The sequence below is a fragment of the Acinonyx jubatus genome, chromosome E4 (assembly GCF_027475565.1).
Source record: "Acinonyx jubatus isolate Ajub_Pintada_27869175 chromosome E4, VMU_Ajub_asm_v1.0, whole genome shotgun sequence".
NCBI classification, from domain to species: domain Eukaryota; kingdom Metazoa; phylum Chordata; class Mammalia; order Carnivora; family Felidae; genus Acinonyx; species Acinonyx jubatus.
Genome location: NC_069395.1, coordinates 7,098,502 through 7,117,646, shown reverse-complemented (window position 1 = coordinate 7,117,646; position 19,145 = coordinate 7,098,502). Strand labels below are relative to the sequence as shown.

General features: G+C 43.1%; 1 pseudogene; it reads right to left on the bottom strand.

Moving 5' to 3' along the window:
* Positions 1-16,744: 16,744 nt before the first annotated feature.
* Positions 16,745-17,959, bottom strand: LOC128313043 (40S ribosomal protein S6-like; annotated as a pseudogene).
* Between the last annotated feature and the right edge of the window lie 1,186 nt (positions 17,960-19,145).

Below are 19,145 nucleotides of genomic sequence, written 5' to 3'. Positions count from 1 at the left end.
TCCTGTGGTCCTTCGGTTCTCCGTCCCTTGTGAAAATGTAGCTACAGTTGTAAGTGATCTGGGATGTACAGAGGTAGCGGAACCAAATTGTGGTCAATGCGAAGAGGCAGCTACGCCTCTCCTTCTTGAAGGAAACCTAAGATGAGGCCAGGGAATAGCCTGCAACCTAACTTTCTCTGCCTGGGTTTGATACAGTTTGGGCTTGGTGTCAGATTACGGTCCCAACTGGACCAGAATAAAGACATAGACTGTTGATTCTAGAGGAAATTAGGAGGCTGTGTTTATCTACCAAAGCAGTACTTGTTCACGCAAGCGACCCCCTGAACACACACACACACACACACACACACACACCCTTGCCTCCTCCTGGCTAGACCTTCTGAAATGCAGAACTGAGACATTTCAATCACTGTGCTTTCACATCAATAGCATCAACTGTATGGAAATGTTCTGTGCCTCACCCCCCACACCCAGGGAGGGTGGGGGAGGGACTCCAGTTCTCTAGCGAATGAGCTCTCTGCTCTCCTCTCCCGTAGATTTCAGTTTTTCGTGCCTAATGAGAAAAAATTGGTGAAAGGAACTGTTTTTATTTTTATCCTCTACAAATATGTAGCTTTCCTTGGTTGCTGTGTGCTCTCTCTCTACTCCCTTTGGGTAGGATGGCGTTACCAACTGCCTCCCAAAGAATAACAAGTGTTTGGAATGTTTGGAAGTTTCCATAAAACCTTGAGCATCAGCAGATCAACCGATCCACCAACAATAATTCTCTGCCAGGGCTTTGTCATCTGTCCCATCACAGATTAGATAATAAAAAGTGTTTAAAGGGAAATTCTCTATCAGGGAAAAGGTTTTTTTTATCCCTGAAATCATTCCCTCCAGCAATCCAAACATTTCCTGTTTCAGGGAATTTAGCAAGTCTGGGAGATAAGGGCCCAGGAGAAGAAAAGGGAGAGAGGACAGAGGGCCGCGGTGAAGAAATAAGTGCCCAGGCCTATAAAGTTAATCCATTTCCTAGGAAACATTTAAGAATAGCTCCTCTTGACCAAAACCAAACCATTTCTTTCTGTCATCAACACGATTTGCGGAAAGGCATTTCTTGACTCACAGTGCAGCTCAATGAGAAACTTCCTCTTAAAATCCTAGGGAGTCTCACGGAGCGCCTGGGTGGCTCAGTCGGTTGAGTTTCCGACTCGGACTCAGGTCATGATCTCATGGTTTGTGGGTTTGAGCCCCGCATCGGATCCTGCGTCTCCCTCTCTCTCTCTGCCCCTCCCCCGCTCATACTCGCGTGCTCTCTCTCTCTTTCTCAAAAATAAATAAATATTAAAAGAAATCTTAAAACAATAAAATCAAATCCGAGGCAGTCTTGATTAGAGGGAAGAATCAATATGGTGGATCTGCTGTCCCCACTTGGCTCACCTGCGCCAGGGGGCAGAGAGTGGAGAACTGGGTTTCTAACATCCAAACTTCTAAACCCAAGAGCCAGGCAACTCTGTGTAGGTTCCAGACGTGAGGTCTTCACGACAGCCCGACTGGATCGTCATTACACTTCTCTGGTTGTCTGGTCTCCTCATTCTATGAGACAAGTATGTACCTAATGGTTTTCTTGGAGGAGGCCAAACTGCTGCTTGTGTCAAACATACTTTCATGCAAATGGGGCGTCTGGTAGACCAGAGTAATTGATACCCAAAGAAAGGCTTTCCCCAGCCTCAATGAGCCATCCTGGAACTGAAAAGATTCTTCCAACTGAGGGGACATTTGCAGCTTTGAATGGAGACTCAGAGCAGAGAGTGAAGGGGGGAAAAAAATCTTTGGAATATTATCCTCACCTCACAGCTGAATAACAATAATAATCTTCTTATCTGATTTTTCTAGTAGAGAAGATACGCATCAAACTTTTTCATATCCGGTTTAAGAAGCCTCTTGCAAGGTACTAGTTGTCTCCTGAGGTATTTTCCCTCCCCACCTCACACCTATACCTTCCCTTCTTCTCTACCCCCCCACCCCGTAAGAGGAAACATTTAAAATAGGTGAGTGTAACCACAATCTTGTAATAACCGATATGTTAAAAGCATTTAATTTCCTGTCTAAGGAAATGTGTGAGCAAAGGGGTATGCTGAGAAATTTTCCAATGGAGGGAAATTATCTGGATCATTTTTTGCCAAAAGTTATATATATATATATATATATATATATATATATATATATATATATCATATAGTATCAGGGCATGGGAGCACTGAATTTTTAAAAATTGCTGGAGCTTACAACTCATCTCCAGGAGAGACAGAGAGGAGGAGAAATGAGAGGCTGGAAATGCATCTGTCAGCATTTATCCCGTAGGTTTTTCATGTAGAAACGGTTGTGTTTATCTTCTGATTTTGTATGCAATATGTTGTGTACTATGCGACTCACACTTCTTGATAAATAAAGCACCCAATATGTGTCTGTAACCATGATCACATACATTTTATTAAACATATATCTGTATCACAACCTCCTGTGAGTCCTTCTTGACTCCTGCGTACGTTTGCTGTGAACCTGCCCCTTAAGATAGGCTTCTTTGTTCACTATCCTCCTGACACCAGGTGAGTACTCCTTCCATTGGGATGATCCTTATCCAAACAAGCATCGATTCTAATATAGCCTGCCAGCAAAACTCAGAAAGGGAGATACAAAGTGACCCAGCCTCATGCACTCCGTTGACCACTTTCCCTTGCATTCGCATGACAATTTCTTGACCTTGCTGTTCACTGTTAGAACAAAGCCCATGATACCGTTTGGATCCTGCAGTTTGGGGTGAGTATCATCATTCCTTTCTCCCCTTGCGCTCGTGAAAGAGCTGAGATCCCAGTGCCTTTGCAAGCAGCTCAATTCTATGACCTTAGACTTGGTGTTTGGATGGTGTACCAAGGCTTAAATTAATCAACTAGAGGGATGGGGACTGGGGAATGGGGAAAGTTTGCGTACAGAAAGAAGCATAAACGGGAGAAGATTTGCAGGGAGAGACAATGGTGAGAATCCATGTGTGTGGGAATGAGAGGGATTGGGAGAGAAACTGAAGAGAATGTCTGTCCTGGTCTCTGACAGTTTCCTCGGTCTCCTTCCAAGTCCCCACGAAGCCTAACTCCATTTACTGTAGATGCAATGGCCCTGAGTCATTTCATTACCACCTAATCTCCTCTTTAATTATCTGGGATGCATTTCTGGGAGTTTCCAGCAAGAAGTATTACTAGAGGAAAGACCGTTGATACATTTTTTTCCCCCGTGGAGAAGAAGTGATGTTCTCAAGATCACTATGAATTAGTGGCAGAACAGAGTGACTGCCTCTCAGGCTCCTGTTTGTTCCACTAGACCAAAGGAACCACGTGCGATCCCTCACAGCATTAGGTTACTAGTTCTTACTTGAGTAGAACAGACTACCAATACTGCCCAAGTGCGAGTCCATGCTCTTATCTGTCAGTGAGATAAGCCAAGTTCTCCAAGCTATATGAGCTCTCAAGCACATTTTGCTACTTTTGCATTTTTAAATCAGTAGTATCTTGAAAACCATTTTGCTCATAAACCACTTTCCAAATCTTACCTTACACCTTCTCAGATAGCTTCCCAATGCCTCCGTGCACTTTTCATTTGAATGAGTCTCATCAAGTGAATTCCTGGTCCAATTTCCAGGCTTTTCCATTGTGTGGTCAAGTCCCACCCTCTCAATGTTATAACTTGTTAAAAACTGTGGATGAAAATGTTATTAGAAATCAAAGCTTATGAGGAGGCCGCCATTGCTTAATCTTTGGTAGCCAGGGCTCATTGATGTTCCCTTATTTCTTATAAGTGAATATTTATTTTGACCGCTTTTCATTTAGCAGCTAAAGCCATCACTTTTATATCTACTTGCGTTTCTCCAACAATTCTACTGAGAATGAGCAGAGTCATAAAGGAAGAATCCAGATTCAGGAAATGTCAGCCTTGGAATAGACATTACAAATGCCGTCTTATGTTCAGGATGAAAGTGTAGTCTTCCCCACTCTGCAAAGTTCTTCTTCAGCTAAGATGCCAGCAGCTGGGAGACAACCCTTGAGAGCAAAGGGGTGTCCACTTGCCTAAGGAAGCCAGATTGCCCTGGGTGATCAGTCCAGTCCAGCTGTCACACATGAAAAACTGCCCTGCCATCCTAAGGAATTGTGCTTCCCAATCTTCATTTTAAAGATGAGGAAATTGAGGCCCATGGAGGTGAAATGATTTGCCCGAAGTTACACATCTGGATAAATAGCATGCATCTTACGGATGCGCTGATTCCCAGTCTGGGGTATTTTTCCCATGGAGTGAAATTCATGGTATGCCTCCTTCACATATCTATAAGACTGAGTGTTCTTAAAGTTGAAATCAAAGAACTGTAAGACACTAGAGAAATGAGAAGGTAGGGCTGGCCCCGAAAAGCTGTGCTTTTCAAAAATATCCAGCTTTCCTCTATCTCTATAATAATTTTCTCAATCAAATGTCCTTTTGGGTTAACAAAGTGCTCATCAAAAGGCAAATGCCCTCTTAGAAAGTTACCAGCTATTCAATGCTAATGTGAATGAATCCAATGGGGTGAGACACATTACTAATTTCTCAAAACCTTCCTGAACACAGCCAGAGGGAAAGAGTGTTTTGATTGAGGGAGGAGATCTATCTTTTATAATCTTATTTTTTGAAATCTGCCCAACCCTCCATGTTCTACATGGCCCATTCCCTGACAGCTCGAGGTAATAAGCCAAGATTTACTAATGCAAAACAGTCTTTTATCCAAATATTCTAGCAGCTATTATGTATTGTTTTACTCTTTACCTGGATTTGAAGAACTGGCAAGGTCATCATGCTATAGATCTCAACTACCATTTACAGTTTATTCCATTTTGTTGAGCTTTGTCCATCCTGTGAGTGATCTCCCTTAAATGCGAATTCTCCTACGAGGAATGACACACCAAATCTTTAACAGCTTTAACGGCAAGGGAGAACACAGCTTATCTGATCACGTCACTCCTCTTAGGATTTATCTGGTCGTGTTATTTCTCTGTTTAAAACCTTTCAATGGCCTTTCATGCTCTTCGGCCTCCCAGAACGCCTGGCCCAAGAGTAGAGCTTGTACAGACTTATGTGCACCCTTCACCATCCATTGATTTACATCTCATATTTCTATGTATTATTTCAATACTCAAGTCTTGAAAGGCAAAGTACAAATTTCACTTAAAGCATCCCTCGATGTCTATCAGCTTGTCATTTCCAATATTCTACATTAAAAAATTTAAGTCAGTTAAGCGTCCGACTCTTGATTTCAGCTCAGGTCCTAATCTCACGGTTTTGTGGGATTGAGCCCCGCGTTGGGTTCCGCGCTGACAACGTAGAGCCAGTTTGGGATTCTCTCTCTCCCTCTCTTTCTGCCCCTCCCCAGCTCATGCGTGCTCCTCACCCCTCTCAAATTAAATAAATACACTTAAAAAAAATAACTAATTAATTAAATGACAGATAATAACATAACCACTAGTCTTATATGGGATGCCCTCAAAAATTACTCTTAATCTTAGAAGTTTCTTTGAACTCTAAGATTTTGACTGCCGCTGCCCTAGAGGCTGGCATCCTAGATCCTCAGCCTAATACATAAAGGTCTCTGAACCAGCCTTTCACACCATCTTGCAGAACTCCAAGAGCACCGTGCCGTCTCATGCTCTAGACCTCAGCGAGGCAATCCCTCTTACAATACCCGCTCTATCTCACCTAGCTAACACCTACGCATTTAAGAATTAGAGCACAGACATCATCTTCCCCAGGGAGGCTTTCTTCATACCCATCAGATCCCACTTAACTAAAGGGGGTGACATTCCTCTGATCTGGCATGCTTCCACTAAAGTCGCGTCCCTACCAATTGGATAAGATGATTGTGTGGAAGACTTAGGGACTTCTCTTCTTTAAAGAGTGTTGCAAAAGCAAAAAGTTCTGTTACTGTAACTTCTGAAAAAGTCTGGACGTGAAAACTTCCAGACACTCCTCTTCTCCCAAGTTCCTAGGGTAGGCCCAGGGTTAGGGTGAGTTAACTGGAGATTTAAATTCTTGTGGCAGGAAACAATCTCCCTCCCACATCCCAAAACTTTTGCTGTCCAATGTGATAAATGCCAAGTCAGAAAGGGGGACAGACTGGCACCACGGCAGACAGGAGGCTGGTGGGACCTCACCTACCTCAGACCCCTCCAGGCAGGTGGCCACCTACCCTACCTTCGTCAAGGTAGCCATCCACTGAACTTCTTTGCTCTGTGGCTTTCTTCCTTTTCTGTACAAGGAGGTCACGCACCTCTCATGTTCTTTATCCCTGCACATCCCCATCTTGCTAACCATTAAAAAAATGGTGAAAAAAAAAAAGAGTTATTCTTGATTATTTTATGGCAGATAGCTCTTGTGACTTTCCATCCTAATACCATTTACTATAATTTCTGCCCCACCTTCGGAGATAGGAAGGTACTGGGGTCTAATCTTACCCCTTTGAAACTGCACTTTATTCCTGTAAAAAGGTTTAATGGCATTTGGGGATTGTATGTCTCTTATCTTGACAAATCTTCCCAGCTCTGTCCTTCTAGAATTACTAAGAATAGATAAAAGAAGAAAAAGAGGATATATTTTTAGCTTGTGTGAGGCGCCTTCTATTTTATTTATCAGCTATCTATAAAGTGTCTGCATCATGACGATAAAGGCATTTGAAATCCAAATGAAAGCATTTATTCAGATCTTAGCTCCTCAACAGGAAACAGGGTTATAAGAGATTCCAAAGATACAGATGGCATATTTTGGTAAAAACTAAATCAATGTCCCTTTGAACTGTAAGTGCAGACTTCAGAAAATCATGTGTAGATAATATTAGGCTTTAGAGCTGGGGGGAAAAAATGGCTTTTCTAGTTACAATCATCATTTCTCTCCAGTCGGTTCAGTACGTGTGGCTTAGAGTCACAAAATTTGAGCTGTAGGCTTTTGGTTCTTCCTCTAGTCCATCTTGAGCAGCGTGAATAATTCCCGGAGCCTCTGTGCGCTCACCTACAAAAATGGGGCTACCTAGATTTTCCAACAGAGACTCAATGAGGAGTAAATGAAATCATATGTATGAAATGACTTTGTAACCTGTAAAATAAAATCTCAGATCCTCATTCAGGTCAATTTGTTTCCCGTTATATCTTGCTGATGTGAATCATCAGGAGGTGATCAGAGAAAGTAGGCACTTCCTTCCGTATCACCAAGAGAGACAGCAAGATGACAGTATGTCCTCATTTCTACCCCTTGCCCTTTCCCCAGCCAGTTTCGAAGTGTGATACGGAGAAAGGCTTGGGCCTCTTTTCATTCCTTGGTGTCCTTATGTCCTGAGAGTCTAGACTATAATTTAGCCAAGTGACACAGAATCAGGTTCGGTTAACTGGTCTACCAAATATCCACTTGAGCTGTTCTGGTTTCTTTAGTACCACAGTCTTCTTGATGACCTAATACTAACTCATGTTTGTATAGCTTTTTCGTACCTTATTTCACCTGATTGTCCTCGTAACTCCATGAGGTGGTCCAAGTAGGTAGGATTAAAACATTCACTTCACATATGATAAGTCTGAGCCTCATGAGATATAAAGGACGTGTCAAGGTCACACAGTTAATTCAGCAGAGCTGAGCCTAGGATATGGGTCTTCTGGCTTTGGTCCCTGGAGGTCCTTTTTTTTAATTCCAGACTGCAGTATGCTGTTAACAAACTCGGCACTGAAGCATCTTGTCAGGCTTGGTCAAAGAGCAAGTGACCTTGAATAATGCCTGTGGGCTCTTTATTGAAGACTCATGGAGGAATGTGTATCTATGTGCAGGGAAAAGTGATCTTTCTTTTAAAATTCATTTCTTCATTAACAGTAATAAAGTCACAGCTTATCTGAGAAGATGAGAAGGATGCAGGGTTTTCCTTCAGTCTGTGGTCTGGCCTATTTACAAAGCCTCTGCCTGGTTTCTTTGTTGAAAAGGTGTTTGACCACGGCCAGCTGGGTCCTCTGTGGCCTTTCCCCCAACCTGGGATTCTTGACTGGTATCTGAGGTTGTATACTTTCGTGTCCACAGGGAAAGCCTGATACTGGCTCGTCCTGCGTGTGGTTCGATTGCTTTGGTGACTTCTCCCATCTGTAAGTTTCCTTTAAACTTTCGATGCGTTTCCACGTGTGTGATTACATTAGCTTCTCACTTCTGATCTCTTTCCCCTCAGAATCTTTGTACCTATTCTGTCTCTGGTGTCTCACTATCCTATTTTGGGATTAAATTATACCATTTATGCCTGGATTTATTCCTTAAATATTTTTTTTAATTCTTCTTTGCTATCTTGTAACTCTTCTGCTACTTCTTTCTAATTTTTATAATATAGCTTCCTTCTTACTCCAAATATAATTTGTTTCTATTTTTGGCAGATACACACGGAATTTTCGTAATTTTATGATGCAAGAATTTCTTCCCCATTGGTTCTTCTTTTTAAAGTTTATTTATTTTGAGAGAAAGAGAGAGTGTATGAGTGAATGGGAGGGGCAGAGAGAGAGAGAGGGAGAGAGAGAGAGAGAGGGAGAGAGAGAGAATCCCAAGCGGACTCTGCACGGAGCCTGATGCAGGACTCGAACCCACGAAACTGTGAGATCATGACCTGAGCAGAAATCGGGAATCGGAGGCTTAACCGACTGAGCCAGGAGGTGCCCTGCTCCATTTGGTCTTATGAGGAACTAACACTCAGAGACATTCAGCGATGAGCTCAAGGCCACGCAGCCAGAAAGGGGCCAAGAGAGGATGCAAGGTGGGTACGGATTTGTGTCTTCCTTTTCCTTCCCTCCCTTGATTTTCTTTCTTCTCCCTTTAACTTCAGTCCAGGTCATCTTACCCCAAAGGAGGCCCGGATTTTCCCCTTCACGTCTTCAGAGGCATGGGACACCACACACAGGGCACAGCCTCCGTGTCCCTTCCCCTGGCACATCTGGTTTGTGCTGTTAAGCCACACTGCTGTGGAATCCCACCGAACCCTGCCCACCCCCAGTCCTCTCTTATCAACCACAGACCATCACCCCTGGGGCCCTGAAGAATTCATACATATATATATATTTTTTACATTTATTTATTTTTGAGACCGAGAGAGACAGAGCACGAATGGGAGAGGGTCAGAGAGAGAGGAAGACACAGAATCCGAAGCAGGCCCCTGGCTCTGAGCTGTCAGCACAGAGCCCGATGCGGGGCTCGAAATCATAGACCGCGAGATCATGACCTGGGCTGAAGTCGGCCGCTTAACTGACTGAGCCACCCAGGTGCCCCAAGAATTCATATTTTTTTTTAAGCACAAGGAAGGAAGAATCTAGCAACCCGAGGTCACAGAGATCTTCTAAGACAGCTGCCATTCCAAATACCCTACTTGGTCTTTCCCCAAAAGTACGCTCATCAGACCACGTGTTCCGGTTTGGGGCTCAGAAAATAGATGTACTCCAGCTAAGCTGTAATTCAGCCGACAGACCAGGTTTGTATAACCCTAGTAAGGCGACAGCCGCTGTAGCAACATTGATTCCTAAGCATCAAAGTCCAAACAGCTGAATTTTCTAGATCCTGAAGGATCACCCGAACAAGTCACATAGTGTCTAAGAAATTTTCTGTTAGTAAGTGATAGTCTTGGGGCACCTGGGTAGCTCAGGCGGTTAAGTGTCCGACTTAGGCTCAGGTCACGATTCTATGGTTTGTGAGTTTGAGCCCCGCATCGGGCTCACTGCTATCAGCACAGAGCCCGCTTCAGACCCCCTGTCCGCCCCCCCCGCCCTTCCCCCACTCACGCTCTCTCTCAAAAATAACTAAAACATTTAAGAATAAAAGAACATGATAGCCTAATAGGACAAATACAAAGATCCTGACCTGATCCTTCCGAACATCACTGTTTATGAAGCCTTTGGTTGCACTTCAGGCAAAGTCAGAGGCTTCCTGGTTCTCTGCACGTTAACACTTTGTTCTGAACTTGACTGCAGCAGTCATGACAGCTGTTCAAGCTGTTCAGCTGTTTACTGAGTCCTATGTGCCAGTCCTCTGCTGTTAGGAATATAAACATGAATTAAACCTAGTCCCTGGTCCCCAAAGGGTTTGGGATCTAGTTGGGGGATGCACTGCATAAACAGAATTCCAAAAGAAGGTGATGAGTGGCATGCTAGGCATCACAAATGTGGGCTCTAGAAGGAACCCGAGGGGTGCCTGGGTGGCTCAGTCGGTTGAGCGTCCGACTTCGGCTCAGGTCACCATCTGGCGGTTGCCGAGTGCGAGCCCCGCATCCGGCTCTGTGCCGACATCTCCGAGGCTGGAGCCTGCTTCAGATTCTGTGTCTCCCTCTCTCTCTGCACCTTCCCCGCTCATGCTCTGTCTCCCTCTCTCTCTCTCTTAAAAATAAATGTAAACATTAAAAAAAATTAACAGAAGGAATCCCAGCTCTGTGTGGTACAGCACAGTGGGAGAGAGTGATCGTGTTCTGCTACCACACTACCCTTTCATCTTCTCCCTGAAGGAGTTCATCAACCACATGCCGCACCGTAGACAGCCACACCAGTCCTCCTCACTACCAAGTGCCACCCCTCCTCCGTGCCTGCAGAACCTTGCCTCATTCTGACCCGCGTGAGCCTTCGAGACTTAGCTGGAGGGCCATTCACGAACGGAGACGTTCTGACCACACTCCCTCCAAAATAAGATGCATTTCTTTTACTTAGTCCTTTCTCCCTAAAATAATAATAACATAATAATAAACATAAGTAATAACGTGAAAATAATAATTCTTTGTACCAAAAGATACACGTTTTGGCACATACTCTCTGTCCATTACCACAATAACCCCAAGAAATAAACACGAGGTACTTGTTGAGAAAAGAGGGAGTTAGTGACTTGCCCAAGGTGGTGGTGTTTCTTGTGTCCATCTAGACTATGAACTCGTGTCTTGTTCAATTACGTAACCCAAGGATGTAGGGCAGGACAGTGCTGCTGCTAAATTGTATTCTCGAAAGATATTTGTGGAACGAACGAATGAATGAATGAATGACAAAAGTGAAGTCCACTTGATCTCCACCGCAACTCAGTGAGGCAGGAAAAGCAGTCACAATTATCCCCATTTTACAGTTGAGGAAGCAGCCCAGGGACATTAAGTGATCTGCCCAGGTCCTACCAGCGGAAAGGAAGAGACACACATACATGTCACGATTCCAGGTCCAAGATGCATACACTTCCACGCCCCCTGCTCAAAGCGGCACCTCCTGGGATGCCCTTTCCCGAGCCTCCCACACGTCCAGTGCAGAGTGGAGTTCTGCTGAGTCATGTCAACGCTAAAAACCAAGCTGAGTTCTAGGACTTCGTGATTTGTGACCTCCTGCCCCCTAGAACACAGAGTTTTATGTTCATAATCACAAACCTTCAGCAGTCACACACTGCTCGCAATTCTGGGTCTTCAGGAAACAGTCCTGGCTAAGAAGGATTCCCTTGGTACAGAGTAAATGGCATCAGATCAAAACACTTTTGCCCCACACCACCCCTCACCCCGTTCTGGCCACGAAGTCACAACTAAAGGAAGGTTTAGAAACTCTTGTACTACTTTCTGTGGGCTTTGAGAAGGTGATAATTGGCAACCCGCTCCTCCCAGACAACTGGCTCAAGGATTTGTATCATTGTCTACCAATTTTATGGCAAAATTTTCCCCAAGTTGCACTAGAAGTTCAAAGCCATGTCATTGGATAAGGCGAATCCTGTTATACAAAAACTCCTATAGAGAATTAAAATGTTCCTGTAATTCGGGAATAAGGTTACATCAGTCATTCCCGGAAATTGTCACCTCAGATGGCAGATTGTGTTAGTTTTTTGTTTTTCACTATAACGAGATAAGATATATGGCACAGAACAGAGTTGGGGATTTTGTTGTTGTTGTATTAGGGATTAGACATGGACGTAAAATGGAGGAGAACGAAATCAAGCTGATCCCACACACTTAAGCAGAAGTCCACAGGGAAAGACGGGAACCTGTGCTTCTGGTCCAGGTGGTGAGGGTGTCCCGTGGGAGCCAGGCCCTTTCGTCACAGGGTAAATACCAGCACCTGACTCAGCAAGTGGAGCGAGGCAGAAGGAGGATCCGGGGAGAAAACCGGGAAGACTGAAATAAAACAAAAGCATTTACAGTAAAACCTTGGCATGAATGTATAATTCATTCCAGAAACATGCTCACAATCTAAAGCACTTGTGCATCAAAACGAATTTCCCCATAAGAAATAATGGAAACTCAGAGGATTTGTTCCACGACCCAAAAATAGTCACAAAAATGATTATAATACTGTAATATAATACAAAATAATAACAAAAATACAAAATATAAAGAAAAACAAACTAGTAAACCTGCACTTACCTTTGAAAATCTTCACGGCTGGTGTGAGGGAGACGAGAGAGGAGGATTATTGTGTAGGACGACTTTCACTACCGCTAATGGAGTCACTGCTATCTATTGGCTCAGCAGAATCCTTTTCTGCGTGGGGGCCATTGTATACGCTCGCACGGGTGTTGACTACAGCACAGTATTAATAAACTCTTGTCATATTCTCTATTTAATGTAACTGGCAATAGGGCAGCAAAGGAAAGGGTCTATATCTGCAGGCAGCCCGACCTAGCAGGAAGCAAAGCATTCCTAAGCTTACTCTTGGATGGAAAAGCAAAGAACTGTCCATAGGTGCTCTGAAGTGACAAAAAATACACAAGTGCCAGTTGTGGGCACCTTCCAACGTTCTGAAAAGTCACTGATTTCTGCCAAACATCGCAGCCTGAGATGGAGCATCTGAGCATGGAGACGATCACCCACAACCCTGCAGCGAAAGAGAGAGAGAGAGAGAGAGACCCATTGGCTCAGTTGTGATCATGTCACGTTCAGCATCATGTGCTACTTGCATTCGGCATCATGTGCTACTTGCATTGCAAGACATCGTTCGTTTATCAAGTTGTAATGTATCAGAAATGTTTGCTCCTCTTGTGGAACACTAGCAGAACAAGTTACTCACAAGCCAAGGTTTTACTCTATTTGGGATCTCAGAATTTGGGGAGCACAGATTGGGGGAGCAACCCAAATTGTGTCCTCCTCGGGAGCAAAAGCCAGGGAGGGGTTCTTAAAGACAAAGGGGGAACGCTTGCATATGTTGTTTGCAAAGAGTTTTGATTGGTGTTGGTGGCAGAAAACCAATCTTGGCTAAACGTAATTGATCCCCAGGGCTCGCACTAAGCAAAAGTCTGCCAGTCTAGCGAGTTGCAGATGCCCGTGTAGAGTCCTTGCAATATTTGCCATTTGACACAGTTCAAAAGTTCACGGTTCCATCAAGTGAGGACATGCACCTCCTTAATGGCCTCTCGGCTCCGCTTTAAAACCCCTTGACATAAGTGACTCCATTTTATTTCACCTGTTACAGGGGTTGGCATAGCAATTTCAGGCCCACCTGCTGCCTCAGCCAAAGAGGGCGGCCGGCAGATAAGCGTCCATGTGTGTGAGCCACTGTGGCTGCTTCTCTGCTTCCACCCTTCCACACAGGATCTCTCTCGGAGCCCCCTCTACCCAGAAACACACAGGGAAGGGAGTTCTGAGAAACGTAGCTCACCCTGACCAAGGTGAGACATGGCAAAACCACCAGATTTCACCCCTGGTCAGCTTGGCTCCCATGCACATCTCCTTGAGTCATATTTATTCTCCAGCGCCCGTGCTCATGTTGGGGGGGTGGTTACTTTTACATTATGCAGAACCATCTGTAAGTCGGGCTCAAGTTTTTCTTCCCTCGCCAACTGTCATTGGTAGAGCTCCAAGAGAAAAGCGATGTGGGCTAAGAGGGCGAGGAGATAACGCATTAGGAGAAGGGCCTTGAGCATTTGGGCTACTTCCTCATGTTCCTTTTTTGTGCCTTCAGGGTCTGCTCGAGCGCCAGCTCATGTATCACTTCCATTTGGTGATGAAGTGCTTCTATCCACATCTAACTTTATGGGTTGGGGGGGTCAGATAATTCCCAAGTCATGACGGGAAGCTTAGTTCACATGGCAATGTTGTAGCCAGGGCCAAGCATTCATTGTCTGCTAAGGCCTTGCAGCAAACTAAAATGTCATGGGCAGATGATGGCATGACTGCATCCAAACCCAGACATCTTCTCTGCCATTCACTCATAAGGGCCTGACAAATGCTCCAAACGGAATCTCTATCTACCGCTGACATTTCAAGTACCATCAAAGCTGCTGGGTCATATGGCCCAAGAGGAACCCAAGATAGCTAAGATAGTCACATGGTTGTAGTTGGCCTTTGCAACTACATTCTTCCACTCTCCGCTCCACATTTCCATTGCCCTCAACAAGCACTCCAGTTGGTTATGGGTCTCAGCCAGATGGGACGACTCTGAACCTTCATTCCTGGAATTCATAGCAACCTAGACTTATTACAGAACTGCCTTTTATTTTAGGCTCCATTCAAAACTGGTAGGTTTGGGGGTTACTCAGTGAAAAGATTTATGTAACATGCCCAAATAAAGTATACGTGGCCTCAAAAATCCAAAGAATCTCACTAGCGAAACACTTTTTTCATAATAGCAGAAATGTTATAATTCTAGATTAGAATTAATCTAATTCAGGTGTGGTTTGAGTGGTGTGATTAATTAATTCTAATTCATCTAATTCAGGTGTGGTTTGAGGTAGGGAGTCAGGTTCATTATTTTCCCCATGAGAACTTCCAATCTTTCAAGCAACACTTGTTGAAAATTCTTTCCTTTTCCCACTGAATTCCTTTGATGACTTAGTAAAAAATCATTAACCACCGGACCATGCATTTATTTCCGGATTCTAATTTGATCAATTTGCATATGTCACTAGGCTAATAATCCATTCTACTTTGATTAATGTAGTTTAAGAATAACTCCTGAAAGGGGGTACCTGGGTCGCTCAGTCAGTTAAGCTCCCGACTTCGGCTCAGGTCATGATCTCACAGTTTGTGAGTTCGAGCCCATATCGGGCTCTGTGCTGACAGTTCAGAGCCTGGAGCCTGCTTCCAATTCTGTGGCTCCCTCTCTCTCTCTGCCCCTCCCAGGCTCATGCTCTGTCTCTCTCTGTCTCAAAAATAAATAAACATTAAAAAAATAATAATTTCTGAAAGCAGATAAAATAAGTCCTCTCACTTGTACTTATTGTTTGAATTTTGTTTGGTTACTCTAGGGTTTTTGAATATCCATATAAATTTTAGGATAAATATGTAAATTTATATTTTATAAAAACTGTTGAGAATTTAATTGAGATTGTTTTGGATCCACAGATCCAACTGGAGAAACATGACATCTGAAGAATAGTGATGCTTCCAATTGGTGAAAAAGGTATATTTCACTGATATTGATTTGCTTTACTTTTTCTCAGAAATATTTTGTAATTTTTAGTGTCAAGAATTAGTAGGCTTTTAGTTAAGTTTATTCCTAATATTTTTTATAATTTTAATTTCTGTAGTTTGATTTCTAGTACCTAAAAAGACAATTTTTATATTCATCTTGTATCCTGTGACTTTGCATAGTTTTGTTTTTTTGTTTTTGTTTTTTTCAATGTTTATTTATTTTTGGGACAGAGAGAGACAGAGCATGAACGGGGGAGGCGCAGAGAGAGAGGGAGGCACAGAATCGGAAGCAGGCTCCAGGCTCCGAGCCATCCGCCCAGAGCCCGACGCGGGGCTCGAACCCACGGACCACGAGATCGTGACCTGGCTGAAGTCGGACGTTTAACCGACTGCGCCACCCAGGCGCCCCTAGTTTTGTTTTTTTTAATAGACTCCTTATGTGCACACAATGACATTGTCACAAATAAAGATAGTTTACCTTTTTCCTTTTTGAGGCTTACAAATTTCTTCTCTTTCCTTGATTTATTCCGCTGGGTAGAACCCACAGAAAAGTCTTGAGTAGAAATAGAAAGACCAGTCTTCCTTCCCTTGTTCTCACTTTTTTTTTTTTAATGTTTATTTATTTTTGAGAGAGAGATAGAGCATGAACAGGGGAAGGTTAGAGTGAGACAGAGACAGAATCCGAAGCAGGGTTCATGCTCTGAGCCATTAGCACAGAGCCCAACGCGGGGCTTGAACTCCCAGACCCTGAGATCATGACCTGAGCTGAAGTCGGAGACTTAACTGAGCCACCCAGGCGCCCCACCCCCCCTTGTTCCCACTCTTAATGTGGATATTAACTGTAGGATTTTCAAAGATGCACTTTACCAGATGAATAATTTCCCTTCTATTCCTCATTTATAGTTTTTGCTATGAAGTTTTTCCCTTCTGTCAATTTTTTTTTATATTAATTGTGATGGTCAGATTTTTTTTTTATTTTTTTATTTTATTTTTTTGCTTTATTCTGTTAACATGAATTACATTAAGTCAGACATCCTCAACCAATCTTGTATTTCTGGTAAAAGTTCACCTAGTTCAGGTGTATTATCTATTTAATATATTACTATTTTTGAATTGCTAATATTTTAAGGATTTTGTGGCTATTTTCATCCGAATGTTCTGTAATTTTCTTTCTTCACAATACTCTTGTCTGGTTTTGGTATTAGGGTTATTTTAGTCTCATAAATAAGTTGGAAGGTTTATTGTCCTCTATTTTCTAAAAAAAAAAAAAATGTGTGAGATTAGTGTTATTTTTTCCCCAAATGATTGATAGAACTCAATAGTGAACCCATCTGTGGCTGAAGTCTTTTTTGACAGATATAAGGTTATTTTTTCTTCCTTTTGCCTTTCCTTTTTTTTTTTTCTTTCCTTCCTTGTTTATTTTTACTGTTGTTGTTGTCTTGTTGTTTTGAGGGCTGATCTCCTTTGTTACTCTTAGAACATATACTTTTTTTAAAGTTTATTTATTTCTTTTGAGGGGGGACAGGGACAGAGAGAGAGAGACAGAGAGAGGAGCCCAAGCAGTCTCCATGCTGTCAACATAGAGCCCGACGTGGAGCTCGATCTCACCACCTGTGAGATCATGACCTGAGCTGAAACCAAGAGTGAGGCCCTTAATTGACTGAGCCACCCAGGTGCCCCAAGAACATCTCCCTTTGGGCTGGACTCAGACTCAGAGGACAGCCTCCGCCTCTCGGCAATCTGTTCCTAGCAGGGCTAGGCAGGGCCCCTTCATTCTCTTGGTCAAAGTTAAGCATATTCTGCAGCCTCTTCCTGATTTTTCTTAGCACGCTCTTTCTTCAGAGCAATACACCCACGTTTGTGTTGCAGGACACGGGGAGTAGTAAGACACTGAATCCAGGACGCTTCAGCCCTAGATTTCTTACCCTCCTTGTCAAGGGGCTGTCTCACAACATACTGGTGGCAGCATCTTCTTTAGAGAGACTGAAAGGTTTGTGGATTCCGCCAGCTCTTTAGGGTCCCAGATGACAAGATAAGTAATACCATTGACTCCAGGAATATCCTTCCCCCGATTTTTTCACAATGACCAAGTTGAGAACCCTCAGATTGGCATCCACGGTGCTACTTGACCCAGATGTGTGTTTCCTTTCTCCGGTTCTCCTTGCCCGGGAACAGGAAGGCCCCTTACTCAGTAGCGGGTGGACACGGCCATGGGTGGAGACACCCTGCTTCGTGGGGAAACCTTGCTTGTCATTCCGGCCAGTAATTCGGACCACGGAACCCTTCCATTCTTCACCCAGAGCATTAGCAGCAACTTCTGTGGCCACACGCTTCTCAGAAAAGGTAAGGAGTTTGCAAACATCATCCACATCGATGAGTTTCTGGCAGCCAGTGGCTGGGAAACAGAGGTTCAGCTTCATCCCAAAGAGCCCACCGCCTTTGAGGACCTGCAAAAAAGAGCGCTTTTTACCTTTGCTATTTTTTTCTTAGATCAGTTTTATTGAGGTTTGATGTCAAAGGACTTTGCCCACCTCATCGCAACTCTTGATTTTATTGACATAAAGTTATTTTCCGTATCTATTTGGTGTTATGGATATATAATGTTTTCTCTTTCGTTTCTGATATTGATCGTGTGTGTTTCCCTCCTCTTCTTCTCGATTTGCAGAGTGAGATGTGTATCATCTTTAAAAAATCTTTCCAAAGACCTAGCTTTGGGTTTACTTGATTTTCTCTAGCATTAGTCTGTTTTCTATTCACTGCTTTACTGACATCAAACTTTTATATGTTTAAAGCAAAGTATTTTTTAATTCCCCCTACGTCTTCTTCTTTGATCCAAGTCTCCTTTGGTGGTTTATTGATTAACGTCCAAAAGTTTAGAGATTTCCTAAATATCTTTTTGTTCCTGATTTCTGAATTAATTCCTTTGTGGTTAGAGAACACACCTTATGCTTATCAATTATCTGAAATTTAATAAAAATTTTGTTCTAGCCCAGCAGATGACCTATCTAGTGAACATCCTCTGTGCACTCGAAAAGAACGGCTTTAGGGTTCTCTATCCCACCGGTGTTAAGTAGGTTCGTTCGGTCGCTTGATAATGTTGTTCATGCTTTCTATACTTTTGCAGATTTGTCTACTTATTCTAATTACGGAGTGATAAATGGTAAAACCTCAAACGATATTTGTCTACTTTTTGTTCTGTTATCTTTTGCTTCGTATATTTGAACCTTCGTTAGTAGGTGTCCATACGTTTAGGATTATTACGTCTTCTAGAAAAGCTGATGAAATGCCCCTCTTGATTTCCACAGTAAAACTTTTTGTCTTGAAATATACTTTATATTATATCTAGTCCAGCTTCCTTATAATTAGGGTGGATATTTCTCTTCCCTCTTTTCACTGCCCTCACATTGATCACGTCTGGTGCTCTCCATTCCTCGATTTAGAGGAGTTGTCCGAAGAATTTAGGTCTGCATTTCTCTTAGTGGATATTTGCTAGTAATAAGTCTGTCAGCTCCCGTTTCAAAATGCCTTTATTTTGCCGTTACTTTTGATGGATATTTTCTCTGGAAAAAGTACGTGAAATTGAAATGTTTTATGCCTTGCCTTTTGGTTTGAATTACCTCTTACAAGATGCCAGCAGTCAATCTTATCTTTGTTCTGCTGTATATAAACTGCCTGTTTTTTCTTTAGATCATTAATATATAGCCATTTTCCCATGATGTTTACTTGTCATTGTGAACGC